Here is a 24,601-nt window from a genome sequence, read left to right as displayed (position 1 = left end):
AGAGAGAGAGAGAGAGAGAGAGAGAGAGAGAGAGAGAGAGAGACAGAGAGAGAAAGGGACGATAGGAGAGAGATGCGAGCACGGGCGCTCATTACGTCGCCGTTCTGATGGTGCAAGATGAATAATTAATAACGCGAAGGGCATGCGAGCCGCGCTTTTGTACTACAAAATAGTTTCGTGTAAGTCAGGCAGGTAGCAGGACAGACCTGATGAGAATCGATAAGCGAACTTATTAAGCCATATGCATACGTGAACGTTTTCCTCGAGTGGGTTAGATTGTCAAATTGACATTTAAAATTTGCAATTTTACGTAAATGTAAAAAAAGTCAGTGGAGCGCTATTATCGCAAATTAAATACAATACGGTAGTGTGCGACGTTACGTTTCGACAATCAGTCACAAGTTGAATTTCTGATCAAATTAATGCTATCGCGATTATATGATTAATAAAATTGAATAATAAAATTGAATCAGTAACTTAAAAACCTTTTCAATTTTTTCGATGTTAAAAATATTTTTATATCATAAATTTTATTATTGGTAAAAAAAGTTAAAATATATTGAAGGATTTGCAGCAGAAAAAAGTATGACGATATTTCGTATATTTCGCATTTTGTGGAAATAATAATCAGGCAAGCTGATATACTCTCGTATTCGCGTTTTCATCATGAGATAACTAGATTTCGAAAATACGGAAATAAGCGCATATGTTATAAGTGGATGGATGACGTAGTGATAATAGAAAAGTATATGTCGTAACTCTCTCGAAGGATGGGCTATTGCAGCGAGCTACTGACGTCATAAACAACTCAGAAAACTTCGATTGTGAAACTTTTCTATAGATAAGGTGGCAAGACGGCAGAGCGCAGAGATTCCCAATATGCGTTATACGCCGCGTTCGCCCCAGTCCGGAAACAAATGTCACTGAGCTATTAAAACTTCTAAACTCGCCGCCGGATCGAACGTAAATAATGCTCTCTCTCCGCTAGCACTAACCTGATTTATCGACGTTTCCAACTTGGCTCTACTATCGATAGGATTGCTGCGAAGGAAGCGCGCGACGGTTGATATTTGTCTCGGCAAACACGGGACGAGATGACGAGGGGAGAACTTGGAGATAATTAAATCTGAGGCGTCGCATATGCCGTAATTAAGCGCAATAAAACATGTGCTCCTCATCGAGCTTAAATTAATCCGTACCGACATATCAAATGTTACAGCTTTCAGAACTTCGACATATTATGTCATCCACCGCAATTAATAATAACTGACGATGAAAGATCCAAGTTTAGTTCAACTCTCGTTAGAACTCTCTTTAATTTAGAATAACGTAATTTTTGAAAAATTTTCTATTTTCTATTTTGACAAATTTTTTCTGCTGTTAATTAAATCATTCTAAACTAAACTACTCTTTTGAAAAATTTTCTCTTCGCGAAGCACCGGATTTTCTTCTTTCTTCAATGCGCGAGATATTCCGCTTACGCCATTCCGGATATATTCCGGATCACGCATGCAAGTCGTTCATAGATCCCGTTCGTTTTCACAATTCACGCCTAAGACAACGGCACGTGCCGGAAAAAGCGATGCGTCATGACGCTTTCCGCCGTGCGGTGGGTCGCGCGGAGCCACAGACGGCGTGCGCGAGAGTAATCGTAAAATACGGATATACCGCCGTCGGCGTGTTGGCGTATGCATCTCGAATGCAGCCGAGAACGCAGATTGCAGGTGTCAGCGGCTCGGTGGTCCTACGGCGAACTTTCGCCAGGCAGTATTTCATAAAAGTCGACACCCCGCACACACCGCAACGGGTAAAGCAACTATACCGCCACCCTTTTATCCCCCGCATCCCCCCATCGTCCCGCCTGTTTCGTTCTCGCAAACCGTAGGTTCAACCGGTTCTCTTCTTACAGCGACGCGGTTGCTTGTGCAACAGCTAGTTTATTCAAATTTGACGTAATGTTTTCGTACAGGATCTAGCGCATCCGTCCGTGCTTAGAAGAACGTTCTCCTCACTCCTTTGGTGAGCATATATTGAATTCCGCGGTGATTTCCGGATGGGAGATTCTTGATAATATTGCACGCGGTAAAGATAATCTCGATAGATAAATAAGCTTCATGAAAAGAAAATTACGACAGATTACGAATTCAAATAAAAGTAGATTATTTGTGTTTCTATTTTAAATAATCTTTAAAATGGTGTAAAATATACAATACATAAATATTATTGTTTTTAAAAATAACAAAGCTCCGTTTGCGGAAAATTTCAATGTGGCCAAGATTTCGCTTCGTTAGATAGATAACACGCATTTATCAGAGAATAACGATCTTTTTAAACGATGTATCTCAAACAAACCACAGCCAAACCTATGTAAAACGAAGGCAACAAGTAATCTCGCGGTGATATGTCCAATCCGATTCTACGTTAAAACACGCCATCGAATATATCCGGATACGCTTTGCACTATGAAATGGCTCGAAACAAAGCCGCTCCTGTGCAAAGTTTACAGCGATGCGTTATCCCGGCTACGCTTTTCCCGAAGCATGAGTGTGTGTGGTGTGCGGTGTGTGTGTGTGTGTGTGTGTGTGCGCGCGCGCGCGCGCGCGCGTGTGTGTGTGTGTGTGTGTGTGTGAGGAGTACGGGAAATAACCGACATTTCTGGATTCGCGATGACATCCTTCTTTATGGTAGCCATCTGCGGATCGGTCGTGTGTCCACCGTTCTCGGCAAATAGCCCACGTCTTGGCCAGGAAAATCCTTCCTCACCGAAGACGAAGAAATACGAACGAGGATTGTGGAGATGTCCCTTTCACTTTTGTTTCAGTTCGTGAAGACGATTCGCAACAACGCGTGATCTCTATTTTCTCTTTTTTCCGATATATATATATATATATATATATATATATATATATATATATAAAATGTACATAATATATAATTCTCTTGCGCAAGAATTAATAAGCATATTTGACACTTCCGCTAAGTCTTCTTGAAACTTTTCGATGGTTGGGCAAATATTAATTTTCCCTGCACTAACCGCCGTTCAACTCGGTTCCGGCGATGACAACTAAAGAGATGTAAGAGCGGAGTTTGTAAAATTAATTTCAGCCCGCCGAAACGATAAAGACGCCGAGTATGCAGGTCATTATCGCCGATAACAGTCATCGATCGTAATTTGTGACGGCGGTTAAATATTCAACGCCAGAACGTTTTACATTCGCGAATAGAGGAGCATAGATAAATGTTGAAAGTACCGAGCGCATGATAATAATTAATCATCTTTGTCCAATTATTAAAGGCACATATAGTCGCGCATGATTACATCGCCTTTGTAATGAGTCGTTCGCTCATTTATGAATGACACTAATTAGGTAGATAATGCAAGCCGCCGCGCCGCTTGTCTATCGGTCCGAGAGGAAATTTACACGTATTTTTTACAATTTTTATTCGGAAAATAAAACGAAACATATGTCATAAATTACCGATGCAACCTTCTTTTACAATCGAATCTATAACCGCAATGATGTTGCAATTTAACAGTTTATACGTACTATATAGAGAGTCGCTAAACGATCAATTTTTCCTTTATCAAATATAAAATATTTCAACGAGCTGAAACGGTAAAGACTGTCAACCGTTCGTCTTAGGGAAACATCCGTCTGTAATGTCAGTCGGAGAGATAGCTGAGATAGAGACGGAAAAATGAAAGGCGGAAGAACGTAAGGCTCGGGATCGTAGCAGCAAGAATTTGCATAGACAAACGTCATCGTCCACTGCGTTTCGAATCTTCGCGACCGACATTGACGTTATTTATCCTTTCTCTTTCTCTCTTTCTCTTTCTGTCTTCCTTAAACTAAATGGCATCCGAGAATTTCAAGCGAGCAAGAGATGTCAGTGTCGCTTAACTGACGCAGCCGTTTTCTATCTTTTCTCGTATATTTTCTTTTTTTCTGCGCGAACATACTCCGAAGAATTCGCTTGATCGTTCATCTTTTCTCGAGAGAATATTTTGACGATAAAAGAAAATCGAAAGGTCGCCCCTCTATCGTGTTACACCAATTGTTACATCGTTCGTTTTGAATAATTCTGCAAAGCCAAACGATTGAGCTTATTCGAAAATTATTCATTATGTCTAAAATACTCAGTTGTTCAAGAAACGCACTTTATATTTAATTTTCAGATTTGATAAAAATAGTGATATAACAGCTTATATAAGCACGACGAATTTTATATCTTAAAGAAAAACATACAAAACTATTGGCGAATAGACATTTTTTCATAACCATTGATATAATTTAACAGCATCAATTCTAATTAGCTAAAGTTTAAAAAAAAAAAATAACTCGCGAAGAAAGAAAACTCGAATGAAAGAAACGGCGGGCGGAAGTCGTGAATGGACTTCACCGGTCTTACTGTTGTAATAGAAAGAATAACGTCGAACTCGATAGAAGTAGCCGAGCTGCAATAAACGAATTTCAATCTAGCGGCCTTTGTTTCGCGAATCAAGGAAGTGCCGAGGCTTTTCGTACTTCTCAAAGATAAGAACCACGATTCAATGGTAGATGAGAAAAAGCGATAGGAGAGGGATGGCCGGAATGTGGGTGGGAAACGGAAAGCGGAAAGCAAAAGTCAGAAGAAACAGCTCTCTCAATCCGCTTTTCATTGAGCACGCCGATTCTACCACGCTTCTAATTACATTACAAATACAAAGCCAGTCGGCTTTATTGAGTGAAAAAATAAAATAAGTGAATATCCTGTATTTCCTTCTAACGAGAGGAACAAAACAAAACTTAAAACAAAAGCTTGAAAAAAAATATTTATATGATAAAATAAAAAAAAATAAATATGTAAATATACATAAAAATATGTTTGTATATGCACATAAAATAAAATATAAGCGAAATATGAAAAAATTAAATGTATCTTGCACAACTTCATCAAATAGTATTTTAAGATTGATAAAAAATATTAGCAATTAATTTTAGAATTATAAATCTGACGATTAAATAATTTCCTCGATTAAAAATTTGCACTGAAATTACAGCTATGTAACAATGCTGATATTTTACATATTTAGGCGATTTAATATAAACATAAATGAATATGAATTGAATATATTATAAATATTTTATGAAATATTTTCAATATTTTTTTATATAATTAAAACTATTTTTTATGCATTGCATTAAACAGTAATGCTAAATGTTGCGCGGAATAGTGCTATGCATGACTGTTACAGGAATAAACAATTAATTATGCAAATAACAAATAAATAAATAATGAATCGCATACTCCCATAAAATTACTTCGCTGCCAATACAATCCTTGCAGTGAAAAAGTAATTGAGTAGAAAGGATAATGCAAGGATAATGCCAAAATTTGTCGTGCGAATTATAGACAAAATAATTTTCTTAATTGCATTCCACGAATCCGTCCAATTGTAGCTCGTATTCTCGTTTTTTCGCGTCACGAGGTAATACCGTGAGAAACAATCTGGTATAACCAAACACGTATATACTATTCGTTACTCAAATCGCGAAAAGCACACAAGAATGTAACTAGTGTAGCATCTCATGATCGATGGAGCGTGAATTTGTCGCGTACGAGAAAAAAGTCATGCCGCTTAATAAATCTATGGCTGAACCAGTACACTTGTAATTAAAATAAAATAGATATATGTTTGAAATGTGATGAAAGCAAGAAAAAAAATTTTAGTACAGTCCAGTGCAGCGATAAAAAATAGGCCTAATTTCAATGACTGCAGCTTGCGAGTTCGTCGCGAGCATTTGGCAAATCATGTCATTTCTTCGTTATTATCTTGTCATAATCGCGCGTCACATGATTAATATGGAGAATGGAAAATGCCGGGCGATCGTTGTATTTTGGATGTGCGATTATAATCTTTTTATCGCAAGCAAGTAAACTTGTCCATGTATGTGTTCCAAAATTTATTGTCAGTACTGAAAATATAATTCGTGTCACATAGATTTTCAACATTGACAGTAAATTTTGGAATACAGTTAAAGAAGTGGTGGAAAAGAAAGAGAAGGTTCGAGGTGACGGGATGACATCGGGTGACGACGGAGCAACATTTAGATAGATGATTTTTCTTATCTATTATTATTATTATATAGACACATATGTGTTTGTTATATGCGCGTATATAATAAATTGCTTATTCCTGTGACAATGTTTGCAATTAGTGTGTCGCTTTGTTCTATATAACATAATTTTTTTTTTATTTTAGCTATCATATCAGAGCATATGATTAGATAATAATTTCATTATTATTATTATTTTTAAAATGTTAATAATTTTGATCATTGGAATATGAATGAATATATTTCTTTTTTTTTGTAGATTAACGTATGTGCTACAATTCCGTTGCTGCGCATTGTTCGATGAGTTCTACGTCATAAATCATCCTTTATTTTAACTTGAAATTTTTAAAATATTAATTAAATTGCAGAGAGCGCTGTATTAAAATCAGACTTACAACAGACGTCTGAATTATCAATGGGTGAGAGGGGAAGTGAAAAAATGTCAAGTATCATTGGTAAATATGAGAGTGGAAAAAAAAAAACACAGCCCCAGACAATGTATGAGATCTGTGGTTGAGCTACTCGCCGAATTTTAAGTACCCTCATGCCGGACTTGTCGCGCCGGGCTTTAAATGCGGTTGAACATTCCATAAAACATGGCACTCGTCATGGTTAGAGCACGCTCTAAAATCTCTATGCAGTCGGAATACTCTACTGTCAGAGTCACAGGATTATTTATGCGAAACCTCTTCGCCCGATGGTCGTTTCCTCGCTATTTATTGGTCCTCGAGAATGTCCGCGTACCAAGTTTCAGAATCGATTCCGACTGCGTCGAATAGGTTCTTAACTCGATATATGTATAGTTACGAACGCGAAGGAATCATCTAGTAATAGATAGTAATAATTTCCGGACGCATCTCTATCTCAAATAAATATCCGATATACTCGTCAAAACATAATAATCGCAATAAAAATATCATTTGATATTAGCTTGTTAATTATACATGTCAGCTTGAGGGAAATAATGAAATAATAAAAATAGTTATACAAATCCTTTTTTCATTTAGAAAAATTGAAATTTACGCTACGTGAAACGTCGTAAGAGTAATGATTTTTTTTTTTTTTTTTAATTAGTGCAGCGTTCTGAGTTTTTTATCACTGAGATTTTGTAAAATTGCTTTGAATATATTACGAAAAGATTGCCGCGTGTTAGCTGCCTGCAGTTCATGCGATAAAAGTTTCGTTTCGAAATTCCCTGTGTGTTTTTTGGGAAGCTGGTATTGCGCGCATCAATATTTCAGATAGAGGTGCTACTCGTTGCGCTCGGAATTCTCACATCCGACACGTCGGTGAAACGAAAACCGGCGACGCTAATTAATTCAACCGCCAAATGAATTCAAATCGAAATGATGGGCACTCCTGTTTGCGCTGACGATCCGTCCGGTGACAAGAATGTTTTAATTACGCGCGCTGCGCCACGGCTGGCACACAAGCCGAGTCCAGGTTAATGCGGTAATTCACATGCACTTTGACTGCATTCGGCAAACATCGAGCCAAACTCGACAAGCCGGCTTCGATGTCACAGACCACCCTTTCGTACCACCTATCCTTCCGTACGTTGGCTTGTATATCGCGCGTTTCCCCAAGCTGAAATATTCGATACTCGACTGCACGTTTACAAGCTCGATTTCGACGGAAAAATACACTTTGCTCCGTGCATTTCTCAGACGGCGAAATATTGATGAAATCTCGATGCCGATATTTCGACGATGAAAAGTGATAAGCATGTACCAGAAGAAGTATCAAGTTTTCGCTATGTCTTTACTTTAAATCCCTTGGATTGAAATCAATTCATTGTTCGTCGAATCAACTTATATGGGACAAATTTCGTCGTCGCGTAAAATTAATCACTGATATGTCAGTTGAAGTTTCACTTAAACAGATCGTACAAGTCATTCCAATATGATATAAAATTAATTACGATATTATTTGTTATAATTATTAAACAATCATTTATATACATGTTTCATTCAGGTAGCAGTAATCTTGATCAATTATCATCAGTTATTTCGGATAATGACAATCAGTTCACTTGAGTAACCGATTATCACATATTCTCCTCACGTCTTCTCTTTCATTTTCTACATCTACCGCGCCCAAGTCGCTTGCTCTTTTCGGCTTGGTCGTGTTTCATTACTCCTCATTAGTCTTCCCGTGGTACTTCGTTCTCTTTCGTGTTGCACGCGGTCTCCCGCGGAAAAGCTCGCCTTGGCTTTGCGAGGGCAAAACATAGCGAGTACTTCAGCGGCACTTTAGTGGTGCGACTGAAGGTCCGGTCTTTCACACTTCCGAAATCAGTCGGTAGACCGGGCGTCGGCAAATAAACGCCTGTGAGTGGCGGGGACAAATTATGTTTGTCCAGCATTTAACGTTTTGCTAACACACGCGCGACGGCGAGTCAACCGGTACGTTCGATTTTGTCGACGGGTGACATTGTGTAACGAGCCTTTGTCCGCTAAATGCACGGGATGATTGTCGCTTGACAGTTCATTATTTAGATATTGTGCAATTTTTTTCTTGTTAGAGAGAAAGAGAGAGAGAGAGAGAAAAACAGTTAACACATTTAAATAATAGTATCGAAGACAAAATAAAATTGTTAAATGCAAAATTGTAAACTGCAAATAACATAACGTAACAAGATATTGTTTTTTCATAAATACGCATTTTTTTAAATAAATTTTATCACTGATATATCTAATATAGTTATATAATAAGTATGCCGAGTATATCAAGTGTGTTTTTCAGTTAACGATAATTAATCGTAGTCTTTGAGATATATTACAGTGCTAAAGATAGGTAGATATATGTAAATTTTGAAACAAAAATGTAACTATGGATTTGGATGTCGGAAAAACAAATGAAAAGGCGCGTGTAATACACAAGTCACCCTCGGGAAAAATATATGTTTGTTCCCATCGCAAACTGTTGCTGCCGCTTTTGCTTGTACAAATGCAAATGTCACGTTCAGACCACGGCTCATCTCAAACAGTATAACTGAGAGGACACTCCATTATGTTGGCAGGATTTTGCAAAGAGACCAGAGCATACCATGGCTTTTATTGCTTCAAGGAAAGCACTTGAAAGAGGGCCGTGGATAATCATTTCAATGCTTTTAAATGTATTCACGTGCATTCTGATATTCAAACTGTAATTCACAGAATTCTTGCATGCTGTACTTTATCCGGAAATGAATTCCTCCACTTGTTTATTATGTTTAATTATTGATAATTGAACATATTTATTTACATATTTATTTATGAACGAATCACTGTAATTAAATGGAACAATTTGCGAATTGATAGAATATTTTTGGTTCATTTGAAAAGTTCAATTTAGTAGAATCTATCTAAAGTTCACTTTAGTAGAATATATCTAAGCAGAGACATCAACAGAAAATATAATGTGAGAAAAAGTATATATAATGCGACATTGTCAGATACAAGAAACTTCCGGCTGTCTTGTTTATCAGAATTTAACGGGTTTATATAAATATCTTCGTCAGAATACTGACTTGTTAGAAGAACAGAAATGTACATAAATCAATGTTATTCATTATATGTGAGAAATAATTTTGATATTTCGCATTATGACGTTTACGTACGTAGACCAATATAACGCTTCTCAGTTCTGAGTATACATACATTTGACATGTTATTTGATTTGACGAAGTAGGAAACTTGTTCGATTAGAAATGTTTGTCTGTTCTGATATTGCGAGCGCTAAAATTTCAAAATTAATCTCAGCTGAGATACAATTCCTGAATCGTTGGATAACTTATAATTACATACATCGAAATAGTCGTTTTATGAGCTTTAAAATAGTGGAGCTTTAAAGTTAAGGAGTACTTTAAAAGTGTGGGTAGACGAATGTGCGATGCACGAAACATGTACATACATATGATGCGAAGGAAAGCGTACGGTTGATAAAAACGTTGTTGGTGCCTCCGCGGAGTTAGTGTGTTAAAGGTATTGTCGTATAAACAGGCCGCCTCGTAAAAACCGCTTGTATTCGTTCAGCAGACCCAACATTTTTTTCCCTCTTTCTTTTCGCATCTTCGTCTACCGCTCTCTCAGCTTTCCTTCCTCCCCGTTATAGAGAGATCCGCGGTCTTTATAGACAGCTGCACTCACCTCGAGGTAGGGCAGGGGTTAAGTAAACACTCTTTACAATCTCACCCCCACGGTGCACTTCAGTCCCTTTTTCTACGCCGGCACCATCTCTATCCCCCTCGATCCTTCAGCCGCCTCTATCCTCGCTCTTCCTCCCTCGCGGTCGTTACGGAACGTTGAAAGTTGACGCGACCCTCTCATTACCCACCATATTGGCTTTCGTTGTCAACGCTTTCTTGCGCCGTGTCGCCCACGTTCGTGCCTTCCGTCGCGGCTTCGAACTTCAGCCTCGCGTTCGCTCGATAAATGGAAGAACCGGGCCCCGGTCGCACGCCGCGCTTGTTCCTCGCCGGCGTAGCATCGTCTACGAAGTGCTTCTCAATGAGTTTCTCTCCCGAGTTCCCTCTATCAACGAGAGATTGATCGCTCGTCTCCTCCTCGTTCGCGTAGCCTCAAAATGCATGCACGCGGCATCCGCCAGCGTGTGAGCACTTGAACTTGGTATCTCATCGGCGGCCTTTACCGCTCGTCTCGTCAAAGCGCCGCTGAAATCCAAACACTCCAGCCGTGGAACAAGCGTAAAGATCATACACGAGCGTAGAGAAAATTTCGAAAGTTGTGCTTGTTCATTGATTATATTGCGTAAAAGTTATTATCGAAATTTACCTCATATTATTTCGATAAATCTGTGTCTCTCTCTCTCTTTGATGGCGTTTATTAATAGTGCATATTTTTATGCTAACAATTGTACGAAGGAATATTATTAAATATTTTGAATGTTGCGTACTTGAGATAGTTATGTTCAATACTAAATAAATAGGTACTTCTATGTATTCTTTATGTCGCATTTTTTTTGTATTATCTAACTCCATTTATAACATATTCATGCTTTTTTTCGTTGCAATTTGACTATTAAATATTAAGAAGCAATATAAGTTTTCGATTTCCAGTTTCGGAGATCGAAGCTAGATTGAAAGTAACGCATTTTCCGCAAGTGTGAGAATTTTTAAGTCGATCGACGGAGTGAAATCTTGCAGAAAAGGGGAGAATTTTCCCCGCCTATCGAATTGCTCGTAAAGTTTTAACACTCTTGAGCCATGTGAGTCTACGGATAAAATAATATGACTGCGTTTCTCAAAAGTGGCTTTTCCGTTTCCAATCGCTTCGCCGGCGAATTCGTTCGATTTTAACGAATAACGGAAGAACTTTGAATCGTAAAACTTCTTTGAGAAAGAGAGAGAGAGAGAGAAAGCGAAAAAAACTGTTATAGATAAAATTGGAACGTTCCAATTTCGTATAAATCTAAAAAAATCGAAAAAAATACCATGTCTTTAAGTCGACGATGCGAAAGACATAGCATTTCGTATATTCGATGTATAACTTCCATTCTGTATTTCAGCATTTGTAATGTATTTTCGTTTCTATTTTACTAATATAAATATCCGAACGGTGAAAATGTGAAGGAATTTGCAATATAAATATTGACTGAACAGTTAAATATTCTGATAGAGACGGTCGGACGATAAAACAGACCCTATTTGGTTGGTACACGAGTTAAAAATAGACACACTGCGGTTTCTGCAGAACGAATGTCGGAATGCAAATCGAGGCGGGTGAGGCTAGCTCACGGAGATTGACAAAGCGACGCAATCACGATCCTCGGCGGGTAATTAGTTAGCAACGCGCAGCGAGGCTTGATCGCTTTCGATTTTTCTCGCGCGCGCCGCTCGTTAATTACTAACCACGATCGATACGTTTGCGAGCGGCGAGATCACGGCAACGCGATACAACTAATTTTACCGCTGCGTATCGCGCGTGGCTTATTTCCGCGGTCGTGATAAAAGGGCCTGTAATAAATTTAAAGGACCGCGTTAATCGTCCTAACCTCGCGTTTTAAACGCGAAATGCGCGAATCGCGTTCGTCGCGTTACGTTTTATCAATTCACCGGTAATTGCACCGCGCGCGCATACCTGACCTGACCAGAAATTTTATGCCTCTGTATTACTGTACACCCCCTGTGATATTACATTATATACATTGTATATATTACATTAGTTAATCTAACGCAGATTACACCTCTCAAAACGTATATATACGTGTGGAATCGTGTTTACCGCATGCTAATTTCATATGGAATAACAATATAGTTTTAACATAATTGTAATTTATCGCGTGTTGACGAGCGAATCGTGTTAAAGAGCGTAATCGGATTTTACATTAGAAACTCGTTTAGAAACTTCTTTCTAGGGACTTCAACTTACTCCGCTAACTCTCCTGTTCGCTAAAGGAGAGAAATAGTTGCTCTTATGTCCAATTACCGTTTGCGAACGCGCTTTTAACCTTAATCCGGCCCATCCTTCACTCTTATTCATTCGCCGGTTGCGGTACTTTTTCATCGCAGATTGGGCTTCACTCAGTCGCGAGAGAATATAGGCGATCGCGGAACACCGATAAAGTTTCACGGCATCAATTTCACGCTGCTGCATGAACTTTATTTTTAGGTAGTGAACTGGCAGATCGTCGAAACAGTTTACTACTAATATTTTCTATTGACATACGCGGATGAATACTCGAAAGCGAGAGATTCTTTTTCTCCAGAATTCTATTGAAATTTTCATGTGCAGTTACAAACGCGGCAACGTGGGGTATGATATATATTCGCGATTTTCCGCGATAGAAATTTTACTCTCTCTCCTACAAAAATCCTCGTCGGACTCGCTTCAATAGATAGCTCGCTAACCCGAGATTAAAAATACGAGTTTAATTAATGCATTCCACATCGCGCGGTTTGAGATAACGCCCGTTCTCGATAGTTAACCATTCCAGCGCACCAGAAATGTAAACGTCAGTTTAATGCAATAACGAAAAACGTGTCGATAGTATTCCATCGAACGTAATTGCAATCACGGGTCAATTTATCTGTAAACACGACTCTCATTGCGGTCCATTCACCAAAAATTGTATTATGTAATCATCATATATTATATAAATAAATATCTTAACTGTAATCTTTTTACGTGTATTTTTACAAATTAACGACAATTACTAATAAACGATAAACATTGTTGTTTATCGGAGGATACGTTTATAAGTCTCTATCTTATAATCTCGCAGGCGCCACTACATCTTGATATGAATCAAATAGATTGCAATTTAATTAATTACATAATCGATACATTTATTTTCTTTTCTTCACTTTCACCGTCACCGAAACCAACCGACGATTTTAATGAGCGAGGAATGCTAACTAGTTTTCAACGTATCGACGTATGCGAGGCTCGAACGTTCGGCAGTTTCGTCATTCAATTAAATTTCCATCTATCGTATTATTAATCTGCCAACTCACCTGTACAGTTCCTCGATCGAGCACGACGTCTTGTTCAAACAAGCCAATCAAATATCTTGCCGAGCTATCCCATGGGACTCCACGACTCTTCGCTTCGATAAAACGTCATAAATCACACTGACGTGCATAAGATCGAGAGTATTTATTAATTTAACCGAGACGGCTCCGAAATCCATTATGGGTGGTTACGAGGCAGAATACGATTAGCCACAATACGCGTCCTTCAAACGGGGTGATGTCGGCCATCATAAACTATCATCCAGGCAGAAGATCCTCGGACGAGAGTTTCGTTGTTGAAGACGCGGGCAAGTCATGGACCCCTGCGTGTGCTCGATATATGGATTACCAACTGTGTTTGATGCGCGATTAATAATCACCTGTCCCACTCTCCATTCTACAATGCCGATCGTACCATTGAATACTACTGATAAATCGGTCCTATTTGTAAACGCATCTCATATAATCAAAAGTTATGAAACGCGCATATCACCGTCACGGGAAGAGTACACGATATATAATTAACATATTAATATATATTTATGACGAATTATGACGCGAATATATATTTATGACGTGCTTTTCGAGATCAAGAAAGTGTGAGCGGGCTTGATGCGCGGATGAAATTAATTAAGACGAGCTTGGGAGGAGTTAATCAACCGCGATGCGTGGACTAGTCGATGCTGAATGAGAAACGAGAGGAGAAGGGAAGAGGGAGGCGAGGGTGCGACAAAGGGGTAACGGAGAGGGAATATATTTTTTACCGTTCCTAGCGCTAGCACCAATGCGGATTAACGGCGAAAGTGGATAAACCGGGCGTCAAGGGCTGGTACCAGCACAGGGGGTACGTACTGCCAATAAAACCGGGGGACGGGAGGAGAGGCGAGGGTGTCAGTATATCACGTGGCTCTGGCTGGTCGTGTCCAACGATACAGTCCAATATATTATCCAGATAGCCATGCTAATTCAGCTATAGTCCCCACCGGTTTGCGCCTGACCGAGCGGCCTCCGTGTCACATGGTTGCCGTGCGTGTCGTCGTTTTCACGCATACACCCACACACGTGCACGTGCACATAAACCATGCGCGCGCAATACGTACGCACGTACGCACGCACACGTACGTGGCTGCGCCACGCATAGATACGTTTCGTCATCCCGACGGATCCAACGGTCTCTCCGCATAGTCGTCCTGCGTGGCAGGGATTTCAGGGGGCATTGCATCCTCGTTACACGGTATTATACGATCGGGCGCGACAGGAGAAGATTACGTTGCATCGCGCCGAGCCGCGTTTGACCGGAACGAAGATTCGCACGCATCCCATGGGGTGGTCCATTAATAGGTTTATTCTTGAACGATTACCAATAGCGCATTTGTTATCGGCTCTGATACCGGAGAATGCAACGCGCTGATAACGTAATATAAGCCGTTGCGCGATCGGCAGACGCACGACACAATCGAGAATATAACAAACGGCCTTTTTTTGTGCCTCAAATTGATTATAAGAAAACTTTTAGTATGTGATAAAAATGAACGATTCAACACGGACAGAGCGATACGAATATTTAAGTGGCTAAATATCAGTCGCTATTTCACGTATATTTTTAATCTCTTCGAGATTTCTTCATTGATAATTTATTGATGTCATGTAATTTCTATGCGATGTATTGTACATTGATAACATTTTCAAAAATATTTTCTATAAATATTTCCCAGTGGTATTCGTATGGGAATTATGATGCTCGATAATTTTCGCATATAAATTATCGTTGCACTTACGTTGGAACTGTACTGTTACATCGCGTCGGAAAACTGTCGTTTCATTCGCTTTGAACTTCTAATTAAAGGTGCTCGCACGTAACAAAGTCCGGAATACAATTTTGCCGATTTTGGTGTGTTGCGCACGAGAATGGACGTTATCCAATTTTGTTACGCCAGCGTTCGTATCGCCTCGTATCGAGAGAAGGGAATTCTTCTAGAAAATAATATTACGCTACGTTTTGTAATCGCGAGAAATATTTTGAAAATTTTCGATTTCGATTATATTAAAGTAGTGTCCAGTGTGCGGGTACAATGTTTAAATTATTGATCTGTCAAATTCTTTTTTGACACAAAACGTTTTTGTATTCAATTTTTAATAGTGAAAGAAATGTGAAAAAAGAATTTAAATTATTACGATAGAAGGGTAGCTTTATAATGGTATCGATAGGTATTCGCGAATTTTTTTTTTTTTTCTCTTACTCATTCTCTTCTTTCGATTTCTCTTTCTCTCGCATAATGTTTCCTCAACCTCCGGCTTAAAGAAATTAGCGCTCGTAAAGCGACGAAACATCCTCGTGTTACACCTGTCGTCGTGCAGTAAACTGGTTCCGACGGAGATACAGGCGCGTTTGCAACGGTCTCAATTAGCCTGGCTTCGCAGTTCGTTAGACCCTTTAAAACCGGTTTGCAGCGCTAAATGTTTTCAGTGACGGGAGCGCGCGAACATACACGCGCAAACGCACACATACGCACCTGAAAACGCATGTAGAAAGGATGAAAAGCAAGCGAAATGAAGGAAGTGAACCAAGGTCGTTTTCCAAGTGAACGAAATTGCGTAACGCGAGACATCGAGGGGTGGTAACTAGTTTAACCTGTGAAATTTAGTACAGTTTATTCCGGCGGCGTGAAAACTTATATTCTCTTACCTGGTATTAAGATCGCGTTCTGCGTATTATAAGCTCCGATAATAAAAGCGAAGCACACAAAAGACATACGATACATACGCCGAAACATATAAATACGATGGCGTTATTTCATATTTAATTCTGCTCGTATTATTTGCATTACTTAAATTTATTTTGAATTACAATATAAATAGCAGTGAAACGCAAAAACATCCTTTTCCATAATACGTGTGTACGAAGCTATATATATATATATATATATATATATATATATATATATATATATATATACACATAAAATGACAAAATTTTTTTTAATGTATACAAATATTTGTACATATTTATGTTTATTATAGAGAAAATAAAAGAAGTTTTGTAAAAAGTGATAATTAATACGTTATTATGGGTATAAATAATGAAAAATTTTTGGTACGTGAGAGAATCAGAGAATTGACATAGCAAATGACCCATTAAACAGGGTGGAAATATCGTCTGTGGAAAGTTTGTCCGTTAGTGGCGGTCGAAATAATTAAACTGAAAACGTGTCAAACGAACGTTTGTAACGTCAGAATTAATGAACACGTTTCTCACGAGCAATAAAATTCCATAACTATTTCATAAACACAGATAGACGGATTGTGCGAGGGATATCGATATAATTTATTTTTCCCGCTCATTTCCCCGGGGTCTTCCTCCTCTTGCCCAGATATTGACTTCTCCGAATGGTAGTTGAACTTTTTTCGCTTTTCTGCACGCCTATCCCTTTCAACTGAAATAAATTTATTTTTAAAAGAGATTGCATACATAGAGAAAACTCGAGTATTTATAACTCAGCTTCTGTGTTTATGAATTTGCGAAAGGTATGTACTCGCGAACATTTATTAGTAGATCGTATTTCTTTCATGTGTCAAAATGAGACAATGCCAAATTGTCTCGCGATATGTGTGCATTTAATATTTGCAATTAACAATTATGAATGGTAGAAACGCGTAATTAATCGAATTCTGACAAAAGCACGTAGCGCATAATTCGGTGAAATCGTCGAAACACCAAAAATTCCACGCAAAAGCGCCCCCATCCAAGTCAACGATATTGCGCTCCCCCAACATGCAGAATTCTTAATTAAGCACGTCACGATTTGCGAGGGCCTTTGATTTCAACGATCGGCCCTCCCTCGGCAATAAAGCCGCGACTTAGCTCGAAGTTGAGAGAACGCAGGAAACCTCGTCCTATCTTTCTCGCTCATACACCCGCTCGTTTCCTCCCTCTCTCTTTCCCCAGTGCGCGAGCATTTTCGCGCAAAAGTTAAATCCGCGCGCGCGCGCCGCGTACTCGAGGGCTACCTCGAGCGTACATTATTTCATTAACCGTGCTTTCCTCATCGACCTGCGCCGTCCTCTACCTCCGACCTCATCGTTACCACCACTTTCGCAGCCGGCGCGGACGCCCTGTTTCAGCACTGAGAGAACGTGCCACGGACATGGCCGACGTCGGTGGGTAATAGCGTCGCAAGAATGAGACCAAGGAGGGTGGCGAGAATCGGGCTTGGGCGACCGCTTCGCGCACTGCCCCATTCTAACTGGTTCTCTCTTTCTCTCTCTCTCTCTCTCTCTCTCTCTCTCTCTCTCTCTCTCTCTCTCTCTCTCTCTCTCTCTCTCTCTCTCTCTCTCTCATATTAATTAATTTGCTCGAGAGTTTTAACGACTTATTGCACTTCAATTAACTCATTTTAAATTGCATAATCCCCACACTTCGAGGGTTAGAAACCGGTACCCGCGATAAACTGTGGCGTACTCTCACTCCTATGCCACGAGAGACCGAGACGGGGGGGTGTGTGACGCACGCGTGTAAAATGCAGATCCGGTCGCACATAATTTTATATTCTCCCTACACGGCTTGCCGATTTTAATTAAAATAACATTACTAATGACCTGTTTTCGTTAACATTAGTTTTAACCTTAACAGTACTTAAACTTACTTTTTATTACGTCGTGAGTCAGCTCAGAATTAAATTTAAATTAAATTTAATTGACTAATAAAAATTAAACAATTCAAATTCTTATTTCTCGAACGATACATATATTGCTTTTAAAATTCTGTAATTATTGGTGTAATTAGTGATGTCGATTTGATTGACCACGATTACGTTTCGCGAGAGAAACTTTTCTCTTGATGATTACCTTCAGAAATGCGATGTGCAATATAAATCAATAACTGAAAGTTTACATAGGGAGCAAAGAACAGACTGTTATTCAGGAGACCACGCGCACAATCCTCGGAAACGTTTCAAAAAGTTCAGAATCGAGACGGGGGACTCGCACAGAAAGTCAGAGCTCGCTGCCGCGGGGGTAGCAAACCGCGACCGATCTGAAAGGAACGAGCCGAAGTTTGCGGAGAGGCCCCGGGATCGCCTGGAACTCATTCGTAAGCGAAGACCGATCCTGCCCGTAATTACAATTCGAACAAAGTTATGCCGGTTCGGATCGGAGCGGCGGAGGATGTGTCAAGTATTTAATCAGTGCCGGGTCGAGTCTCTGCGTGAGACAATGGGCGGCGACCAACTCTCTTATACGAAGCTTGTCCTCATCGTGACATCCCTTGCTCTAGCGTTCGTCTACTTTTAGTACGACTGCAAGAGGGGTGCAATTATGTCGACCTCATTTCAGAATAACTTTGCTTCTCTTTCCGCGCATTGTATTATTCATCCATATCTTCCTTCTTCATCGAATATCTTCGTATTCATTTCATGTTTTTCGCTTTTTCTTTCGCGCGCAATTTCATTCGTCTCATTTTCGACGTTTTAGTCTCGTATCTTTTTCTTTTCATATTATTCTACATTTAATTATCTTTGTTTTCATTCTTAGTGTGTGTGTGTGTGTGTGTGTGTGTGTGTGTGTGTGTGTGTGTGTGTGTGTGTGTGTGTATATATATAGAGTGTATATATAGGAAAAAATTTTTGTATATAAGTTTAAAACTCTTGTATATTTTGCAAATTATAATAAGTTCGTTATTTAAGAAATTGTGTCAATACACGAACAATTTACGTCACTACTTAGAGGGTGTTTTTACGATGGAATTCCAAAAATAAAAGTAGCTCAGTGGTATTTCGTTTGTAATCTTTGGTATCTGATCGTGCGGGAGGCATGTTACCCCTGCAAGCCAGTACTACATCTACCCCTTGGTATTCGCCATCTCGACATACGGCAGCGACGTCTGTTCCTCGAATCACGCGCGGTCCGTACAAATTCCCGAATTACACGCAAGCTGCACGTCAGTGGCTTTCGCAAAGAAATCCGTTAACTAGCTAAATAATTACGTCGTTTTCTGAAGATAAAAACTAATCTTGCCAGAATCGACATTATCCTATACTTTATTCTTACATCTTTGTATATTTTCAAATCTAAATAATAATTAATAAATGCATTACAAATACCGTTTATTCTAATTTTATATTCTAGGAAGTGAAAAATAATGTTATTACCTGCTAGTAAATTTTAATTTATAAGATATAAACGTATATTACTTATATAACACAATTACTTGAAAGTAAAATTTTAATATCATTTAAGACAAAAAAGTCTCAGTTAGAAAAACTTTGTTAATTTTATAATTACCGATCTTTATGCTATTAAAAATAAATATATTAAAAGTAATATATTGGACATACATCAATTGTTAAAGAAGCATTACGTATTTTATAATGTTTGACATGTATTCGATGAAGCGTTTCAAACGAATCCGCTGAAAATGAGCACATTAATAATATTACAAAATATATTAATGCGTGCCTGTACGTGTGAAACGTTTTACAACTAAACGTATTCCTGATGAGAATGACATGCATGGAATATAGAGCGTAACGTCATTGGTTTCCCTCGTGTATTGCTCGCGTGCGGTTATACAAATATGGACGAACGCACTCCAAATTAAGGTTTAGAGTTGGTACAAATCAGTATCGAAGTTATGGACGTGCCGAGCTGGTAAATCTAAATCCCTCGCGATTGTCTGTCAATTATTTATGATTGGCGGCAATTTGTCCAATCGAGAATAAGCCCTTTCCTGCTGGATAGGGTTTACCGACTGCCATTCAATGTTTCGGACTGTATTATCTGTTTCTCTTTACCTGTGTTCTTCTCGTTCGCGTAACGCACAGACACGTGTTTATAAAAAAATCGAATGGGAAATAATTAAAAATTTCCTTAAAATTTACATTTTCTCAGCATTCGCCAGCATGCACCAAATAGAAACGTTATCGCGGACAAACTGCGCAATTGGTGTGAAGCATAGTTTTGATAACAAATGTTACGTTATACTGAATTTTCAATCGGGGTCACGGGAATTTCCATATAAATTGTATTTTTGCACAGAATATAAATGTGCACTGCAAACCCAATTAATTAATTCTGACAATCATTCCGATCCTCTTCATCGCGAAACAACATATCAGGTGCAGCGACATTTCAATAGACATTACGTTATTGCAAAAGGTACAAAGGTAACAGCGCACCAAGGATGATATCGACGCTATTTCCAGCCAGCCAATTCAAAAAGTTAAAACAAAACCGCTAAACTTCTAGTACTTTAGCTCTGAAAAAGAAACCAGACTTTTCTTCCAGCTTCATTCCAAACTACGATAGGCAACCGCATAAAAAGCTATTCGCGTGACTTGTATCGTAGTTTTTATTTCAACCTTCTTAAAATGACGTAATTCCGATATCGCATTTTCATTTGTATTTATTTTATAGATACGTACGATAATTAATCAAAAATAATAACTGAGTTAACAAAATATTTCCGATTGGTGAAATCGCAAGTTTATATACTGATTGAAATAACGCCAATCTCGTATGCCGAGTCTTGAATGAAACGCGTCGCGCGATGTTAATTAAGCGAAACGAGGAAATTAATGACGACTAACTTTCGGCGCGTTGAATTACATGCTCCCTCCCGACCTCGCTCGTAACACGTAATCATCGTGACGATCGAACCCTTTTTTGTATCCGTCGAAATTTATTTGCGTGATGTTTCTCTAACAAGCCGTTGCGTGACATACGGTTTTACAGGATTCAATAGAAGACCGGTCGAGTTTTTGTCCCTGCGTAACGTTCATTTATGTGCGACTCTCTTTTTCTGACTACTTACTTAACTAAGTTTACGTAAAAAACTAACGTCGCGTGCGACTGCGGCGAGTTTTCTGACAATCGCGAACACACACACACACACACACACACACACACACACACACACACACACACACACACACACACACACACACACACACACACATGTCTACGTGACGCAGGGAAAAAGTTTGCGTACCGCAAGTAAATTAATTGCTCGTGCCGCAAAAGATCTAATTAATTTTGTTGTAAATTATTTTGGTTTTCTTCATTTCATATCAAACTACGGTAATATTATTAGCCATGCCTTTAAAAAGTGGAATTTTGCAAAATATAAATTTCATTATTAGTTAACGAAAGCTTTTCTTTATAAAATATATTGATAAATAACAGTTGCACGCGCGATCTAAAGAGATTAATATGCACATATAATTTTTCGCAATTTACATCATTTATATTTCTTACATTATTACACAAGATCATATTATATGAAATAATATAAATGAATATATAAATTATTCAATGCGACATTATCTTTTAAACGCGCATTAATTTTTGACATGAATGCGACATTACATTTTTTCTCAAATATTTACGCGTTATTAAAGAATTGAAATGAGCTACACGTCATAGTTGTAAAAATTGCATATAAATTTGGGCATTGATGACCTTATTGACGCATATATAAAACAATTAAATTTACAGTTTAATAATCAACATCTGAATTTATGATTCAACAAAAATAATAATATTTCGCTAAATACTCTCTCTGAATCTTTAACTCTGTTATGTCATCATTATGCATTAATTGAACGGGATTATTCTGGAGCTATTCTGTCTTGCCAAGCAACAAATTCTCTCTTTTTGTTATTATTCAGTCACACGACACGACTTTGCTACGTCCTTCTATCTCTCTGCCATACTTCTGCTTTATCAACTGTTTCCTCTATCCTTCTTCCGTTTATGGACCACCCACGACTTTGGCCAGCCCTTCCACTCACGTCAGCTTAACGTCACTCATGCTCCTACAGCAGGTCCTTTTTGTCACACTCTGGCTCTTCTTGCTTCTCTTCGTCTCTTCTCATTTCTCTCTACTCTTCTTTATCTTATCGTGTACTATTTTAAAGCGCGTGTTTGAACTAACAACTCTAGAACGCTAAATATTCGCTAAACGTTTGCTGTATCCGTTATTATTATTTGTCATTTAATACATTATTTTCGCAAGTGACCGATTATTTTTTATAAATCAGATAATTAAATAAAATTGTCATTTTTCATAAGAATATATAAAGTTGTAGGCTATACATATTTTCTTTATATTTTCTTTATATTTTACCTATATACGAGAAAAATGAAAGCCGTCTTATGAAAAAGGATTATATGAAATGTAAATTTTTCAGATAATATCCATTTTGTTGTAGCTAGATAAATTAATGTTGCAGAAAACCTAGATTCTTTCCTTGTAAAAATATACGATACATGTAGAGAAGAGTCATTTATAAATCGATATCAGAAATAGATTGTCTGACACAATGCCAGCCACACTTGTTGCTCATTCGAAGATGGTCATAAATAATGAATATAGCTCTGTTAATTCATCGAGATCTTTCTCCATTTTCTCTGATTGAATAATTCCTTTACTTACTGTTTGCTATATAAAATATTCCTTACGTAACTATGGTAATACTCAAACTACAGCTACAGCTAGATAAACATCACAGATAAAAACTCACCGATCTCACGTTGACAATTCCCACTTCGGAAGCTTAACAAAAGTCTGTCTCCCACCGCTTTTTTCGTCCTTTCGTACTCTTCGACTTCTATAACTCTCTCGTCATGTCACGTTCTAACTGCCTTCCCGCGGTCCCCGGAGTCTACTTTACACAGATTGCACTACACGTCACAGCCGTCCTCCCTTTCCGTCTTTCCCCTTTTCTCGTTCAAACTCTTTAACAGTCGGGAAATATATCAGAGAGTCCGCAACGGTGGAGCGCGAGCAAAGTCGACGAGACATTAACGCTTTCCTCTCCACGTCGCACAATTAGTGTCCGTAAATTTGAGATCGAGAAAGACAGGAAATTGGCCGCGTGTAGAGAAGCTCCGGGAAAGATTATGGGATTTTTGCTCTCTAACCTCGTGATCGAACACGCCGTTGTCACGTGTCAAGAGGAAGAGGAAACTTCTATCATGAGAGGTTTCAACTGCTTCTTCACAGAGGTTTTCAATTTCAAAGTGTAAATGTATAAGCGACTTGAACCGCCAAGAAACGAGACGTCTCGAGAATCCGCTCGTCTGAAAAATAATGTCGAAACATCGGCGGATTATGATTATGGATAGTTCAGAATTTTCGCGAAGCTAGCGATTATTTAAGCGTCCTGAAGGCAGAGTCCGCGGAAGAAAGAGAGAAAAAAAGAAAGAAAGAGAGAGAGAGAGAGAGAGAGAGAGAGAAAGAGAGAGAGATGAGCCTCGCTCGCGAGATCGACAGACAGACGTGTGTCGCGCGGCCTCCGGTTTTTCGTCCGCGCTATCGTCCGGTCACGTGGCGGTGAGCGCCACGTTCATTGATCGCGGGCGACCTTGGTGGTGTGTGTCGCGACGTGAGCTCTCGACGATGAGGTCAGTGCATACATGGGCCACTCTGTTGCCTGGAAGAGTCGCTGGAGGATATTCTTGCCGCGTCACCGTGGCGTTCGCGCCGAAAGATCGACGCACGAGAAAGTAGACTATGGCGAGGACGAGAGGTGGTTCGTCCCGCGTGAGGATCGTAGGGTCGTTGCATTCGCGTGTGATACCCCCCGATCAGCGGCACGGCCCTCAAGCCGAGAGAGGCCAACCACGTCTCTCTGGTGCCAACACGCTCGTGTTTATGCTCGGGTTAAGTGTACGTTCTCCAGAGCTCACGAGGAGGAATACGTCCGTTCGCGAACTGTTCGCCAAACGTACTGAGGAACCCGGCGGCTGGTTCGCCGGTGACGTTGTGCCTCCGTGGGTTCGATTCCCGGATGAGCATGCGCCACGTTCTACGCTTTCGGGGGGAGGTTGCCGCCGCCGCTGCCGCTGCCGCTGCTGCTGCTGCTGCTGCTGCTGCTGGTGCTAGTGGTACTGCTGTTACTACTGCTCGTACTGCTCGTAGAGGTGCATCCACCACCGGGAGGTGGTTGCCACCAGTGGGGTTGCTGAGGGCTATCTTTTCTTTCGTTCTCTGCCTATCGCGCTCTCCTTCGCTTTCGCGCCGCTTCTGTATTGCGCCTGTCTTGCGTTGTTT

General features: G+C 39.4%; 1 protein-coding gene across 7 annotated transcripts in view; it reads right to left on the bottom strand.

Annotated features, from left to right (window-relative positions):
* Ten-m (teneurin transmembrane protein Ten-m) overlaps positions 1-24,290 on the bottom strand; it is a 499,088-nt gene extending 474,798 nt beyond the window's left edge. For 5 of the 7 annotated variants that reach the window (XM_089085477.1, XM_089085481.1, XM_089085479.1 and 2 more), the window contains exon 1: positions 23,070-24,290. The gene's annotated coding sequence lies outside the window, so the exon portion shown is untranslated. The remainder of the gene's footprint in view (positions 1-23,069) is intronic. The other 2 variants (XM_089085475.1, XM_089085476.1) reach the window with 2 other exon arrangements.
* Positions 24,291-24,601: the final 311 nt, after the last annotated feature.

Source organism: Pogonomyrmex barbatus, unplaced genomic scaffold (assembly GCF_055798465.1).
Source record: "Pogonomyrmex barbatus isolate J1 unplaced genomic scaffold, ASM5579846v1 scaffold10, whole genome shotgun sequence".
Lineage (NCBI taxonomy): Eukaryota > Metazoa > Arthropoda > Insecta > Hymenoptera > Formicidae > Pogonomyrmex > Pogonomyrmex barbatus.
Note: the sequence above shows the minus strand (reverse complement) of the source record. Positions and strands in the feature narration are given on the sequence as shown.